The sequence below is a fragment of the Sinohyriopsis cumingii genome, chromosome 16, assembly GCF_028554795.1.
Source record: "Sinohyriopsis cumingii isolate HCF-2022 chromosome 16, ASM2855479v2, whole genome shotgun sequence".
In the NCBI taxonomy this organism is placed as follows: Eukaryota; Metazoa; Mollusca; class Bivalvia; order Unionida; family Unionidae; genus Sinohyriopsis; species Sinohyriopsis cumingii.
This window is the reverse complement of record NC_142976.1, coordinates 66,500,202-66,516,748: the sequence shown is the minus strand read 5'-3', so window position 1 is coordinate 66,516,748 and position 16,547 is coordinate 66,500,202. Positions and strand designations below refer to the sequence as shown.

The window sequence follows — 16,547 nt, the reverse complement described above, 5'->3', positions numbered from 1 at the left end:
AGAACGCATTACTAGTCACATCTGCAGAGATCATATATAAATGATGATATATCTCCAGATAAAGTTCGGCTCAATATCAAACCACGGAAAATGCTATTACAGTTATTAATAAAAATGGTAAAGTTTTTGTTATGGCTACAAAAGACATACCTAGTGCCTTTAGAGCTTTTCCAGTTTGTCCCACATGGTACTATATTTTTGGCTGTACTTTGAATAAGATGTATTTTTAGGGCAAGTGTCTTCTTATAATATGTAGCTCCACGTGTCAAATTTTTGAATATGTTAGCACTGCACTACAGTGGATGGCGGCTCAAAATTTGGCATTCTCCACATCGTAACAATTTTGGATGATTGTCTGATTTTGAATTCCAAGTACAACACCTGTAAGGAGAAATTCAACAAATTCTTAATACTTTGTAACGATATTGGTATTCTTATGCCTGCATAAAAAGACTTTCCTTTCCAGTCCAATATTGACTTTTTGGACTATGAACCGGAGTTCCAAAAGATGGTTGGTAGACACCCTGTAGATAAAAAAATGCAGAAGTGTTGCAACCAGCTGGCACTCTTCCTCCAAGACCCCAAGCTTACACTTCAAAATCTCCAATCCATAATTGGCACACTCAGCTTTGCATCTGCAGTTGCCCTGCCTGGAAGAACTTTCTTGAGAAGGCTGATTGATCTAACAGTTGGTGTGTCAAAACCACATCACTTCATCTCACATTACATTCATTTGCACAATGATGCGTCCAGCACGATTGGCTTTGGAAATGTGCAGGGAAGCAAATGGTTCTATGGTACATGAGATAATGAATGGCGAGACCAAAATATCTCTCCTAGAACAACATCCCATTATTCTAATCATCAATCTTTGGGCACATCACCTTGTTAACAATTGCTTTTCCTTAACACAGACAACAAGACTGTGGCTGATAATTATTAATAAGGAAGTCCCAAAACCACCTGCCATTATAATCCTGGTTAGAGATCTGGTTCTTGCATGCCTCAGTTGTGACACTATTGCAATACTCCGTCATCCCGGGAAAGAAAAATATTCTTGATGACGCTCTTGCACGGTTGCAGGTGCTAATATTAAAAACTCTAACTCGATACGAAGACCCAGAACCAGTGCCAATATAAACACCTCCAAACTCGATCCACTAACTGACACACTTAACACTTTATTTGATAGTACAATGACATGAATGCCGAAAGCAGCTGGAATCTATATCAAGCTTTCGCTATAGACTATACACTGGAAATCTCAATACCAGTCTCTCAGACTAATTTGGCACTTTTCATTTCTCATCTGGCAAAAACGTAATGTGCCCCGACTACAATATCTTCATGCCTCGGCAACCAAATCTTCCTAGATGTATTGCCATTGGTTTTGTACACAAAATTAATAATGATGCAGACCCCACTAACTCGTTTCTAATACAGAAGCTGCTGCAAGTATGCCACACGATGAGTTTCTTGTGATGATAGATTGCCAGTTGACAAGTGTATTTTAGTTAAACTTGCAAATGCTATATTTTCCCTGTCATTCCATGCCTTCTTGAAAATTTAGGAACTCACAGTGAAGTCCTTTAGACATCATAACCTAATCTGTTGCACATTGATAGTTAGTCCTGAAAAATTGTTAAAGCTACGTTAAAAATTCAATCCAATTCAGACACAGTTTAATAGGAACATTATTGTTGTTGTCTGTCCATTCTCAAATCTCCATAGATACATGCAAATGCGAGGTACCGGAAGCTTACACATGCCCCGTGCAAAGTGGGTGACTTGCATGGTTTATGGGTTATGGTGTTTTCAGCTACCAAATAAAGAGTTTTGTTTTCGTGGTAACATACATTTACATTCAGGTTGGGATAGGTTGGTTAAATCTAGTTAATCGCCTATTTTTCTGAATTTCCTATGTAATTTCATCGATGTCGTGTTATTTCATAAGTTAAAAAGGTCATTTTGAAAACAAATTTACGCCTTTGATTTTCATATGATATTGTTTGCAGTATAATTGTTAACTGTGTGGCATTCATCCACAAATCGATTTCCAGCGTTATCCCTTGTGATGAGATTCTTACCTCGTTACTCTCTTCAACCCAAGCTTTGAAAATTATTAATTTTATAATCGTATTGCTAACATAAATTCTGCTTAGATTTCTTGCTATTCTTTCATACAGACTTCGTTATAAATAGATCTTCTTTGTTTGCATGAAAACGAAATCTGTAATGATTTCACTTCACTAACGATTTGTAATGATTGACGGCTAAATATCACGAATGCAGCTTATTAAAGTATTTTCAATCTTTAATAGTTCTTGGATATTGAAAAGGAAAGTTCTAGTACAACTAGATTATCACTTACACCACTGCAATTTTCAGCCTGAACAGCGTATTTAAGTGACTTTTTGTTGGCGGAAGGATCTTTGGAAGTAAACAAATCAGTAGGAGGACCTTGTGTGTAATCGCAGGTAAATCTAGCGTTGATAGCTCCCAGTGCTGGACTAATAATGGAAAAAATGTTCAAATGTCAAATGTGTATCCAGTGATTAACATAATAAGAAATATGTCGATCCAGTGAGCAGAATTAAAACTTTCGATTTGAGCACTAAGTAGCAATTATTTCGTGTACCATGAAAATTGTAATTGTTTAGATTGACAACAACGCCATATCTAAGATTGAAATTTGGAATTTAAAGATCAGTCTAATTATAGGATAATATTCTACCACGTATAATATTGTCATATTATTAAATTGCAGATTCTCTGGGGTAAACATGTAGAGTTTATATATTGTATTGCTGGCAAGATTTTCATTTCGCGGTACTTATAGGTTACTGCATTTGTATGGGAAAATATGAATGAACGAGTTTTTCGAAAGGAAATACTGCACGACCTTAGCACTGCAGTATATCCATCCGACAAAACGAGTTCGTATTTTCCCATACAAATGCAGTAACCTTTTTATTATATGCTCATTTTTTTAATTCTACCTAATGCTTAATTATTTAACAAAATACACTACAAGAAACAAAGTAACTGAATGTATGCCGTGTTCCAAACTAAATACACAAGCGCAGATTCATCATTACACAACAACAACATTATTACTGCGCAGATAACTCCGCCCAGATACATTTGAACTTAGTCGCGCGCTCGACATAACTTTCGAAAGAAAATGGCGTGCGTAGTTAAAATTGAAATTTGGAGTCATATTGCGAATGAATGCGCATTGCAACTTTTCCATTTGATCTGGAATGAATAGACTTTTCCATTTGATCTGGAATGAATAGATTTTGGTATCTTTTTACGATTCTACGAAATTTCGTGATTATGGACTGGATTTATCTGTGGCAATTCCACATGAAATACATCGGATTGAAGAAGCGAGGGAGAAGCGTGTTGACATCTGCAAATGTGTCTCTGTTTCTGTCATTGATTGTTTGAAATCATAATGTGGGAAAAATATGAAGTCTTTCAATTGCAATTATCAAAAAGACGCCATGGAATTTAATGCTTATTTCATTTTGAGTGCAGTAAAGAGGATGTAATTGCACTTATATTCGAAATTGCAATACAATTTCGAAATGTGTAATCAAGATTGAGAACTTATGACATGGCTCATGTAATTCGGATGTGCAGAACCAAGAAAGTACATTTTGTGAAAATTCATGATGTAAAACTGTAAATATATGTTTTTGCCATTCTTGTCACCAGCTAAAGACGACAGTATATGTCTTGTCACTTGTATGTCATTTGTAAGGACTCTTTCTTGCGTCTGATGTATAGCTAGCCTAAATCCGAAACATTTTATCCTAAAGATTAACGTGGAATGTGCCAAAGCAGTTTGTATGTAGCAGACCACGAAACATCTGCTTTACTTCATTCAGAAACAAATTTAAACAACCACAACGTAAAGCGCCTACTACGCGAGTGTACATGATTTGTTTACAAATCAAAAGTGCTGGCGCCTGCGTCCATTGTTTGTTTACAATAGAAAGTGGTTCCTTTATGCACGTGAATGCAATATATGTATTTGCACGCGAGTTCAGTATTGGGTAATATTGCACTATTCTGACAATATAAAGTTAACGGAGAAAAAAATGAGCGTATAATAACAACATTTCTCGTTGAGATCGTACAACTTTTGCCAGTGCTCTTATTTCACAATATTATCCATCAAACATCTTTTGGGAGGTCAAATTCGTTTTGTTTTGTAAGAAATTTTCAGAGTTGTTTTATATTAGCTGAAAATTGATTAATCGCTAATATGCAAGATTAAATCCGTGCTATAATGAGCAGCAATAAAATGAATGATAATAATATAATTTATTCAGTAGTTTAGGCCACCGGCCCATATTACAAAATACAATACAAGTAAATATGTGCACCATGGTGTAAAGAAGTTAAATATGGTGTTCATCATGAGTATACCTGAATAGTTTTCTATAATCACTGCATTATATTATAAAGATGTTACTACCTCTAAGTATATTATTCGCCATTCGTTTGAGTTATCAAAGACTGTCTAAGACAAAATGCCGAAATAATAAAGTAAGTACGATTTCATATATTTAATATACAACTATGACTCAAGAGGGATACAATTTTTCTACAGACTGATATAGATGATAGACTTCATTACTGTATTTCTTTCTTAAATGGTCATAAACTAAGCAAACACAAAGAAAATGAAATTCAACTTCTACCGAAGAAACAATATTTTTCCAGCATAATTCATAGCACATATTATTATATCTCTCAATCATGCTATGCCTACCTGTCTCTAACTTCAGACTATGTGCTGAGCACCTAAATTACGCAAGTAACTTCCTATGACAATATATTAATCCACATGGGATGTTTTTTGCGGTACTAATTTGGTTATATACATGCTGTAATATACATATTTATGACAGTTGTTGATATCACTTTGCCAGTTCTGGAATGTTGAAACCATAATTCTTTGCAAAAATAGTGAATAAAATGTTTATCGTATCCAACATCTTGATTTAGCCAGACATACCCAAAACCAAAGCGAAGTGACATGCCTAGTTTCAGCTAATATTTTCAACACTTAAATAACATTGGTGTTGGTAGCGTATTGAAGGCATTCTGACATCCTTCAGCCATTATTTAATACGAGGTAGAAAGTGGGTATCGTCCGCACTCCCCTAACACAATCGCAATATTGGTAGTTTTAAGAACACCTAAATACTGTCTGCAAAAGCTGTATTGCACAATTTCAATATGTCTACCACATTTATATCCCCAAATTTCGGACCCCTCGCAAGCAATTGGTTATATTACCGAATCAAAGCTTATAACAGCATCGTCTACACTAAAGCAGCCAAAACATTTTTGATAATTTAAAATTCTTGTAACTGTTTTCTTTGCCGGAGACTCTGTTATCTGCTTAGTTTTCGTTCAAACCAACTTTTTAGTGAAATGAATATACAGTGATGATTATGTAGATAATTATGTAGATGGTTATATAGATGATTATGTAGATGCTAAACCAAATATATATGAACCATCCATTTCCCGAATGCTACTTTATAACTTCCATGTTTTGAAAATCTTGGTTTCCTAAACACTTGCATAAAGAAACAACAAATATTTCTATATAATTATATCGACAAATTGAAAATGTCAGTCACCTCAGTAAACAAAAGTTATGACACTGAAATTTATATTTTTAAAATCGTGATTCTTTTTTCCAAGAGTTTCAATCAAGCAAACTACATTTTGATTTGTTGACATAGACGCCATTATGCAATTATGGAAGGGCATCTGCTTAATTTGTTGAAGAAAATTGTCTCCCTTGTTCTGTACAAATTATTGTTTTATAAATTGAGAGATATACTTAAATTTTACTGAAAACTATTTGTGTTGTGCCGACTACTTTGATTTCATACAGGAAACTTTGAATAAATGGGTAAAATAATCAATAAATCCAATTTGTAGGCTGTGATGCGTTTGCATAAATCCTGAGCAAAAAATTCTGTATTTGCTAAAAGTTTGAGCTATTAAGACCACTTAATGACTTTTTTTCAATTTAAAACAGTTTATTACCGAGATTTCTGTAGGAAACTCATCTCGAATAATCCTATTTTTTATGTCAGTTTAAAGCCTTAATTTAAGACTGTTCATTCCTACCATGCATTCCCATAATCAAAACAAGAACTGTTTTCCGGAGTGAAAGAGTAGCTATCTGAAAACAAAAGTATTGGAAATGTGAGTTTGTCTCGCTCTGGGTCTGCTAGTGTAATGTTGCAAATATCTGCTTTGTGAAGAAGAATCTCTATCTGGCACCGCTGATAAATATGCATTTCTTATTGTGGATGGATTAAGAAATTAAAAGTATCTTTGCATACAGTGTGTATTTTTACCCCTCACCAAAAAGGTTAATATTCAAGTCAGTAAGTTTAGTTGAACATCGATGATTTTATTTGTTGAAACTTGTGGTCAGGGTTGTGCGTTCTCCTTAATATATATATTATAAGACTTGATTAATGCATTGACTCTCGAACCTTTTGTCAGTATTATTATTTTCTTTTATATTAGTCATAACACTGTATAATTATATCAGTTGCATTAGTGAATTTATTAATCTTTGTTAACATGAATTTCGATGAGAATTAAAATATGGAGTCATTACAAATATAGGTTGATATCAGCCTTTTGCACTTCTGTAAATTAATCCTTGATACTATACTATTTTATACTGCAATGAGGATTTAGATATCAAAGACCACAGGAAAGTACATCTGCTTGTATTTTGTTGAAACAACACCAAGTTTACAATATCACAGAGATTTGTCTTACTGGTGGTGTCTTGCATATTTTTGTCGATGAATTGTCTGCACAAATGTGCTATTATGTTGTAATGTAATGAAAATAGAATGTGTCCCGTACGCATTACACGTAGTGTATGATTAGTTCTGTTAGATGATCGTGACATGTATAGTTTTACTCATATGGTCGATTGACCTACGTGCAAAGTGATGGCAGTAAGAGTTCTCTTACCTCATATTTACCTGTGGTGAATCCCACCAGGTACGTACCAGTATACATAGTTATAATTTTTCAGTAAAGTCGCGTTTCACTGATGCCTTTCAAGATGCCGTTTCCTTTACGACAACAGTCTGTTTGCTGTAAGGGTATGTCATACTTGAATCACATGATGCGAGCATGATGTTGAGAAAAAAATCTAAAGGAAAAAATCAGAGTGACAAAAATACCTTAGATTAACCCCATGACCCGTTTTGACATAGGACCCTCTCTATCATAATATATAAGAGAGAAGGTACGGAACTTCCAAATACTTCGTTCCGCCCATGACCCTCAATTTCCTTCTGCTATTTCCGTTTTGTAAGGCACACGACCATACTATATGGCTTGTTTTACTCGAGATATTTTGCTATCGATCAAGCCATCATTGACTTCTCTGCGTTGTACCAAACTGAAGTTACGGGCTCCGAAACGTGCGATTTTCGCGAATTTTTTCGTTTTGGACAAGTGAGTGACATATGAAAACCGATGAAAAGAGCTACATGTACCATGTTTTCAACTCTATGGTGCATCCCTTCTTGAATTACAGAACAATGGTAGATGCAAAAGTAGGTTTTTACTTACCATTAACTTAGTTCAACTTTAGGAATCCTGTTCCATGCAAGAATTAGGCATTGTCTTCCTCACTGCACATACATTGTATACATGCGACTCTATTTTCAAAATAGGTAAACCATGCGGCACACACGTCAACGCCGAAATATGATTGGCTCAAACGGTTATACTTATTATCACATGAGCTTGGACTTGTCTCAGAGTAAAACATCGCACGTTTCGGAGCCAGTAATTTCAGTTTTGGTACAACGCATAAAAGTCAATAATGGCTTGATGAATAGAAAAATATCACAGGAGTAAAACAAGCCATATAGTATGGTCGTGTGCCTTACAATGGGTGGAACGAAGTATTTGGAAGTTCCGTACCTTCTCTCTTATATATTATGATAGAGAGGGTCCTATGTCAGAAAGGGTCATGGGGGTAATCTAAGGTATTTTTGTCACTCTGTATGATTTTTTCCTTCAGATTATTGTGTTTTTTTCCTTTCTTCTCAACATTAAGCTAGCGTCGAGCACCTGTAACTTGAATACGTTATCTTTTCTTCCATCGTTTGTGTTTGATAGGTAGCTATTATTACACGTAAAAAGTAAGTAATTTTATAGATCCATCTTTTTCATTTTATGCCTCCGCACACTTCAACGACGGTTTCCATATTTTACAAGATTTTTCAATTCAGCCAAACGAAATTGTTAATTTAGAAACGGAACGTTAGTTAAAGGAAATATATTGAATTCACTGTCTGGAAACCGTTTGTCTAAAAGGTTTAAGTTCTACAATTTTGTATAACATTAATTAATAAATTCAATGTGTGTTTATGTTTTTCTTGTATTCGTGATGTTTTATGCATAATGAGAAACATAGCTTATTATTATACTATACTGTACTGAATTTTTATAATTCTATTATTTATCTGCATAATACAGACAATAGTATAAATACAAAGGCAAATACAAAAGGAAAATGAAGATTACATTCTATTTTTTTTAAATATTCATTTGTTAAATATATTATTAAAATAATATATGCAATTACTTTAATAGTTTTGTATTATTTTAATTTGTAATTTATAAATTACAACAATGTTGGATTTCTTGTAAAGGAATTGTACAAGGGGACATAATTCAAATTTGAAACTTTAAAATAACATAGTTTAAGGAACACAATATATATTGCCTCAACTACTTAGGCACTGGCAGCTATAACAAAAGTAATTTGGATATAAAGATAATGTGAAATCTTCATTATTGTATCGATATAAAATAAATAATGCATTATAGATATTTAATGAGTAATAAGTTGTTTATCTCTGTTCGTATATTTCTACTTTGATAGGTAGAGTGATTAGCCACATTAGATGATTAGGAATTGTGGTCTAAAATTCCATTAGGTCACACAAATTTTAGGTAACACAATGCTGTCAGATTTATTAAAGTCTGATTCAGGTTACAGCCAGAGCATCATTTGAATTGATAAGTTAGGCTGAATTATGTACAAATTGCCATAACTAGGATATTTGGGCCCCTGTGCAAAGCCTACCAATGAGCGCCTACCTAATCTATAGAGTAAAAAAAATAAAAATTTGTAGGCCTCTTTGATTTGCATGCTCTCTCTATATATATATTTATCTGCATGACCATTGGTCATCATGCTATACCATACAATTTTTCTTAACAGAAAACAGTTTAATTGTTCAGCCATGTGTTTGATTGTGTATGCATGAGGTATTGTGGTGTTTCTGGCTCTTGTATTACATGGTTAAATCTTGTGTATTTTCAGTTGATATTGTACCGGTAAACTTCATTGAAACCAGCTGGCCCAAGGAAGGCATGAATAATCTGGCTAGGAGTTTTAAGGGTCAGTGTATTATGGTGTTGTCTTTGGGTGTGCGAAACTGAGGTTCCGGACGGTTTTTCGACAGACTGGAACGTGAAGCCATATTACAGTGCAGTAGTTCGAATTCTTATTCGTTGTATGAACGACGTGGTATAACAACTTCATGTTTATTATATAAATGATGCGGTATTGTGATTTCATTTACATTATTTAACGGCTTATTTTCAATACGTTGTATGTTATGTGTACAATGCATGATCACATATTCACATGCATTATCTGAACAGTACAGTTTCATAAATGTATAGCTCTTATGTGAATAGCACAGGTTTATAATTTCGTGTCAACATCATAATTCACGTGTATTACATTCACAAGATAATGTTCAATGTAGAATCGGAAACTTCAAAAACTGGATACTTCATTTAGAATTCAACGTAATATAAGCTATGATATGATAATATAAGATTCTTTTAACGTCGGCTTTACTGAAAACAATAATTCAACATAAGCTCGTAGTGAGCTTTTTTACCGTATCATTTTAGAAGCAGTAATTAATACATGTGTAGACCATTGGTAGAAAGTGTTTACTTACTCTATAGTGTGTGCTACTACATCGTGTACTTGATGCTATTAAAAGGGATAATGTAACAGAACCTGGTCTGAACTATGTTGATAGTTCTAAAACGTTTAAACACAACATAAAGATAAACAGGCATACAAAATGTTGAACAAGTTAAAGGGCAACGAAACAAGTATAAAGAGTATTGGTGTGGTTGTGGAGGTATTTAAATAATTGCCAGTTTTGTTCAAATCAGACTAAGCCGTAAAATATCCATTCATTTTGGACAAAATATTCGCTATATATGATATCATCATGTTTATAAAATCGTCCAACAATCAACTCATATGGGATGAATTTCTACGTTATGTCTAGGCTAACCACAATCAACTCATATGGGATGAATTTCTACATTACATCTAGAATAACCACAATCAATTCATATGGGATGAATTTCCACATTACGTCTAGGCTAATCACAATCAATTCATATGGGATGAATTTCTAGATTACATCTAGAATAATGACAATCAACTCATATGGGATGAATTTCTACATTACGTCTAGTCTAACCACAATCAATTCATATGGGATGAATTTCTACATTACATATAGAATAACCACAATCAATTTATATGGGATGAATTTCTACATTACATATAGAATAACCACAATCAATTCATATGGGATGAATTTCTAGATTACATCTAGAATAACCACAATCAATTTATATGGGATGAATTTCTACATTGCATCTAGAATAACCACAATCAATTTATATGGGATGAATTTCTACATTACGTCTAGGCTAACCACAATCAATTCATATGGGATGAATTTCTAGATTACATCTAGAATAACCACAATCAATTCATATGGGATGAATTTCTACATTACATCTAGGCTAACCACAATCAATTCATATGGGATGAATTTCTAGATTACATCTAGGCTAAACACAATCAATTCATATGGGATGAATTTCTACATTACATCTAGAATAACCACAATCAATTCATATGGGATGAATTTCTAGATTACATCTAGAATAACCACAATCAATTTATATGGGATGAATTTCTACATTGCATCTAGAATAACCACAATCAATTTATATGGGATGAATTTCTACATTACGTCTAGGCTAACCACAATCAATTCATATGGGATGAATTTCTAGATTACATCTAGAATAACCACAATCAATTCATATGGGATGAATTTCTACATTACATCTAGGCTAACCACAATCAATTCATATGGGATGAATTTCTAGATTACATCTAGGCTAAACACAATCAATTCATATGGGATGAATTTCTAGATTACATCTAGAATAACCACAATCAATTCATAGGGGATGAATTTCTACATTACATCTAGAATAACCACAATCAATTCATATGGCATGAATTTCTACATTACATCTAGAATAACCACAATAAACTCATAAGGGATGAATTTCTACATTGCGTCTAGAATAACCACAATAAACTCATAAGGGATGAATTTCCACATTACGTCTTGGCTAACCACAAGATAAATAGCAGACAACTTTTACGACACAGAACATTTTTAAAAAATCTTACATTCAAATAGTGCAAGCTATAAACAGCATTAAAATGAAATATGAAAAAAGAAATGCATCACATCATACATACAGAATACACAAAGACAATGATTTTAGTGACAAATCAGACACGTGATTTGAAATATGCAGCAGTGTTTACCAGGGTATCAATGCGTTTTTTTATTTCTGACAGACAGTTGTGATAACAATGAATGTGTAAAAAATAAAGGCAACCAACATAACGTTGGCATTAAGTGGTAGTTATTACTATACATGTGGTTGATAGTAAAGAAATATAATTCTGGAATAAATGACATGGGTTAGTATGTTTGGTTTTCAGTGGTTGTTGAGGCCATAGTTAAAAAGTCGACAAAAAATATATCTGAGAAAATAATGATGTATATGTGGTATTGAAAGATGAGATAGATGAAAGGTTGAAACAAAACAAAAGAAATAAACTTTTAAGACATATCCTCTATCCATTTGACTACATGGTCATAGAGCATCCATCTGAAGAACAAGATCATAGAATATCCATTCAAGTATAAGGTCTTTTTTCAAAGACTTTGATTGACTTTTGTCTTACAGTGATATTCATTTCGATGCGAGGTTTCAGCCAAGGTTCTAGATCATATAACATGGCTGTATGCATAATTTCTTAGTTCCTAACGCATGTTTTATTTGTTTGCCCATTTAAAATTTCTAAGGCATCCGATGAATCATTATGTAGCTTTTTAAAATGTTATTTTTGTAGTAAGAAAACGACCTTGGAGTCTGAGAGTTGTTAACTTAGTTTCGAGTTTGGACGGGTCTAACATGTAAGTAAGTAGGTATTTTATTCTAGATTGTGAAATATGATATAGGCATTAATTTTTAATTCTGCACTATTTAATTTCTATATTCTTTTTCACCCGTCTTTATACTACAGCCTCAATACCTTTTAATTTGTGAATTACATCTAATCAGGGCTGTGGATAGGGTAGGACAACTAGGACACAATTCTGGGGGCCCAGAATGATCAGGGGGTCACCCAATGAAGAGATTTGTTTTTTATTCATAGAAGCCTTTTCATAGGGCCCACAAATCCTTTTAGCAGCCCTGCCTCTAATAAAGTTAGTGTAAGAAAAGCAATGTACATATAAAATCCATTCAAGTTCACTCAGTACAAAAAGTACTCGAATATCATTTCCCACTTTTCATCAGCAACATATGTATTCAAAATCTATCACAACAGTTACAGTTCAGTCAGTTCATTTTTTGAAGGTCATATAAAATGCACTGAATAAACTTTTGGTTATTGTTCTATGCAGAAGTCTCCCAAGTCTCAACTGCTGTTTTCATTAATTTCGTCATTGTCCGGATGAAGTCCAGACTCACAGTCCAAAATATAAGCCAGTCATACTCAGAAATTAAACTGTATTATTTTAATACAGAGTACTCGTGTTCTATTATAATATACATCCCTGCAAATTGCAAGATTATAGTTTTATATTGGAATCATACACACTGTTCATGCACTCTGTGGCTGTTCTACCTGGAGATCATTTAAAATTTGGATTGTACATATCAACCTTTGTGTGCAAAATATTTTCCAGATTATCAAACTTCAACTAAATCATGAACAATAACACATTTACTGCTGTTTAATTTAGTCTTTAATTGCTTTAGGTAATTTCTCATTGCCTTTATTATTGCCCCATTCATCTATTATTCTTTTGGTTCTTAATTTCAAGTTTTTTTTTGTAATGTTCTCTAAGCTCTCTTCCACATACCTTTGGTGTACTTTTGTTATAGAATGTTTTTCATCAGTGATTTACGGAATGTAAAATTTAAATACATGTAGTCAGTTGCCACAATTAGTTTTGTTTACATGCAATATGCAGTATGCATATAACAAATGATCATGCATATTCAATGGCTTATTTTTACATCAGAAATCATTGGTGATGAAAGGTTTATATGCTGGCATCTTCGACAAGATGTGTGCTTTCCTAGTTCTTCTATTTTCTTCTGTCTTTTGCAACTGTCACAATAGAAAGACGGGTGGGGTCTATTATTTCTAAATGTCATGCCAAAATATCACCAAAATGCATGAAAATTGCACATTACATTTGCAAACCCTTTCTTTTTCTTCATTAAATCTCTTCCATATTCAGAAAAATCTTTTTCTTTTCATCTGGAGGGACCCTCACACCCAATGCAAATTTTTAGTTCTAGAACAGATCCTGGTTAGGTGATGATTACCAGTTACTGTCTTGATGCTGACACACATTTGTCTATAGAGGGCAAAACCAGCAACCTAAAAATTGACTCAAGCAGCTTAAGAAAGGTGGCCAGTAAATATCACTCATCTAACTGCTTGTATCTTGCTTCACAGAGCAGCTGGATCAGGCTTATATCCTTAACAAATCACAATACATATTATGTTGGGTCAGGCTTATATCCTTAACAAATCACAATACGATTAGGTGGCAGGGTCCAGTTTCGTAATTTGGCCCCTGGCAAATTTCTTAACTTAAGGCTATGGTGTGACTTTTTCAGCTATTATTGTTTACTATTTATAGATATGGATATATTTGTGAACTAGGTGTTTTGGGCTTGTGTTGTTCTTGAAATTGATGTCAGTCATGTACACCTTCCATAGTTGCTCTGCAGTATGTTGATAGTGAAATACCAATAGTTGGCTAGGAAGAAGAGCTAGCCTCCCATAGCAGTAGACACGTGGGTTCAAGGCAAGCCGAGTATCTCAAAAACGGCTTGGATGACAACTATTCTGAATTGCATCAAACTATTTAGTAGACAATGTTTTTCAAAAGTTTCGTCCAGGGAAAGGGTTTGCGTTTGCACTGTGAGTACTACATGCTGTCAAAAATGGCATTTGGATGTGAAAAATGCAGGTATAAAATAGGGGTTGGGGTGCATAAACCTCTTCTGCTATGAACTGCCATTGACTTCTCTGGTCAAGTGAATACTATTCTTATGCTCTGTTTTAATATAGGTATCTAAAAATATGGACCTTTTTGACCTCACTTGTGTATTTGATTTTTTATGATTTTTTATACTAGGTCACTGATTGCAGCATTAAATTTGTACATAAAAACTGGACCCTGCCCCCTTAAGGAAAATTGATCATTTTTTGATGGTGCAGTCAGCCACATCTATTACACTTTTCTGTTTCTTTGTGTATATTTAAATAATTTTTATGCATTAGCTTTATTATATCTCCTTCCTTTTTCCATATATTACATAGTGTTGTGTGTGATGCTCTTTGGAGAGGGAGGTAACTGTGTTTTGTACCTCCATGTGAGGACTGTTTACATCATGACAAAGTAGCATATTTTGGATATAACTTACTAAATACGAGAACAAAATGGTAACCATAATGTATAGTCTTGCACTTTCTGTAGCTGTCAAGGTTTTGCACCTCTATTTTTATGAATACTATTCACATTTCAATACAGACACACCTAAACAATTGCATAGCATGTCAACATGTATTCTTTAAAGTAATTTAACTCCACAGGAGCAGATAGAATTCAGAGGAATCATACATAAACATACTGTTGTGAATATTGAATGTCACCAGTGGAATAGTCTTAGAAATAATGATGCATATGGCATATTACTTGGTATATTTTGGTGAGAAGAATGAAAGTTTTAGCACACCGACATAGTTTCTACCTTCATGACCCCACTCTGAAGTTGACATAAGACATTCATATCTCACACTTGGGTGATAGTAGAAAATGTTTCAGTGTTATGTATATATCTTGAAATTTCTAGGTTCAGTTAACAAAGGGGGAAAAGCTTAAAATTAAGTGGCAGCTTCATGCATTTGACAATGCACATACAGTTTCTCCTCTGAAAGTCTTATGTTTTCACTGAATGTTAAAAGTACATCAGTATCACTTGTTTCTTTTCTTTTTGCAGGTGTCAGTTTGCATAGTGAGAGATTAGGATTAATCAGTTAGTCATGCTGAAAGAAACAATAGCTTCAATCTCATCCAGATAGTCATTCTGATCTAAGTGCACAAGAGAGTGACTTTGACGGACAGACTTAGCTTCTGCAGTTGTTTTATGGTACGTGCTTATCAAAAGCCAAGCCGGTGATATGCTTTTTACCTTGAACTGGATTTTCCACTATAAATATTTGTTCTATACCTTATCTTATTATTTACTATGATTTTGTAAACTCCAGAAAACATTAAAGTCAGTTGTAAGTAAATTAGTGTCTGAGAAGAAATTTCTCTGTTAAACTGTATTGAGTAATTTGTATATGTATGGTCAATTTCATTGGCTATGTATCAATGAATTTATTTGATATGTCACTCCTTGTAAGTTTTAGGGTCCTACACATCAGTATATCAATATTCCAGCATTGTCTAATGTTAATTGATTAAACTTTGACTTTTCCAGACTAGCTAGACTTGTGTTGCGATTACCCCCCCCCCCAATATACACTCACACAACACTGATGTTGCTATTAGCATCTCCAGAATGATAATGAAAAGTTAGGAACCACTTCTTTTATATCAGTCTAAGAGTACTTCTAAAGTTCATGATTTACTTAAATGTGTGATTTCTTTAAGTTTGCTAGAAGAGTTTAGAGAAACTTTTCACTTCTGTCACTGACACCTAACATAGCATTTCTGTTATTCCCTCCTAAAATGTATAACTTCCAGATCTCTTCCTGACATTCATGAAACATTGTAAAGGAATTTTGATTTTGTACTGATGCTATGGTGGTAAACAAAGACCAAGAGCATTGTAGGTTGCAAACAATTTGAAATCTTTCAAGAAATGCAGTCAGTCATAATTCACAATGTAAATAATGCAGTGCTTTTTGCCGCAAAGAGGTAACTTTTTTAAAAGCATAATACCATTTTTAGTTTTGTGCACAAAAAGTTTTCCTTTATACCATTGTACTAGATAATGTCTAAATATGT

At 33.7% G+C, this 16,547-nt stretch overlaps 1 long non-coding RNA gene across 2 annotated transcripts; it reads left to right on the top strand.

The window, feature by feature from the left end:
• Positions 1-7,857: 7,857 nt before the first annotated feature.
• On the top strand, positions 7,858-16,021 carry LOC149780701 (uncharacterized). 2 transcript variants are annotated; one of them, XR_016415118.1, is made up of 4 exons: positions 7,858-8,066; positions 9,413-9,490; positions 12,356-12,419; positions 15,532-16,021. It is a non-coding gene; the product is annotated as an uncharacterized LOC149780701 (long non-coding RNA). The 2 variants fall into 2 exon arrangements; XR_016415117.1 differs by lacking the exons at positions 7,858-8,066; positions 9,413-9,490 and having other exon boundaries at positions 11,124-12,419.
• The last annotated feature ends 526 nt before the right edge of the window (positions 16,022-16,547 follow it).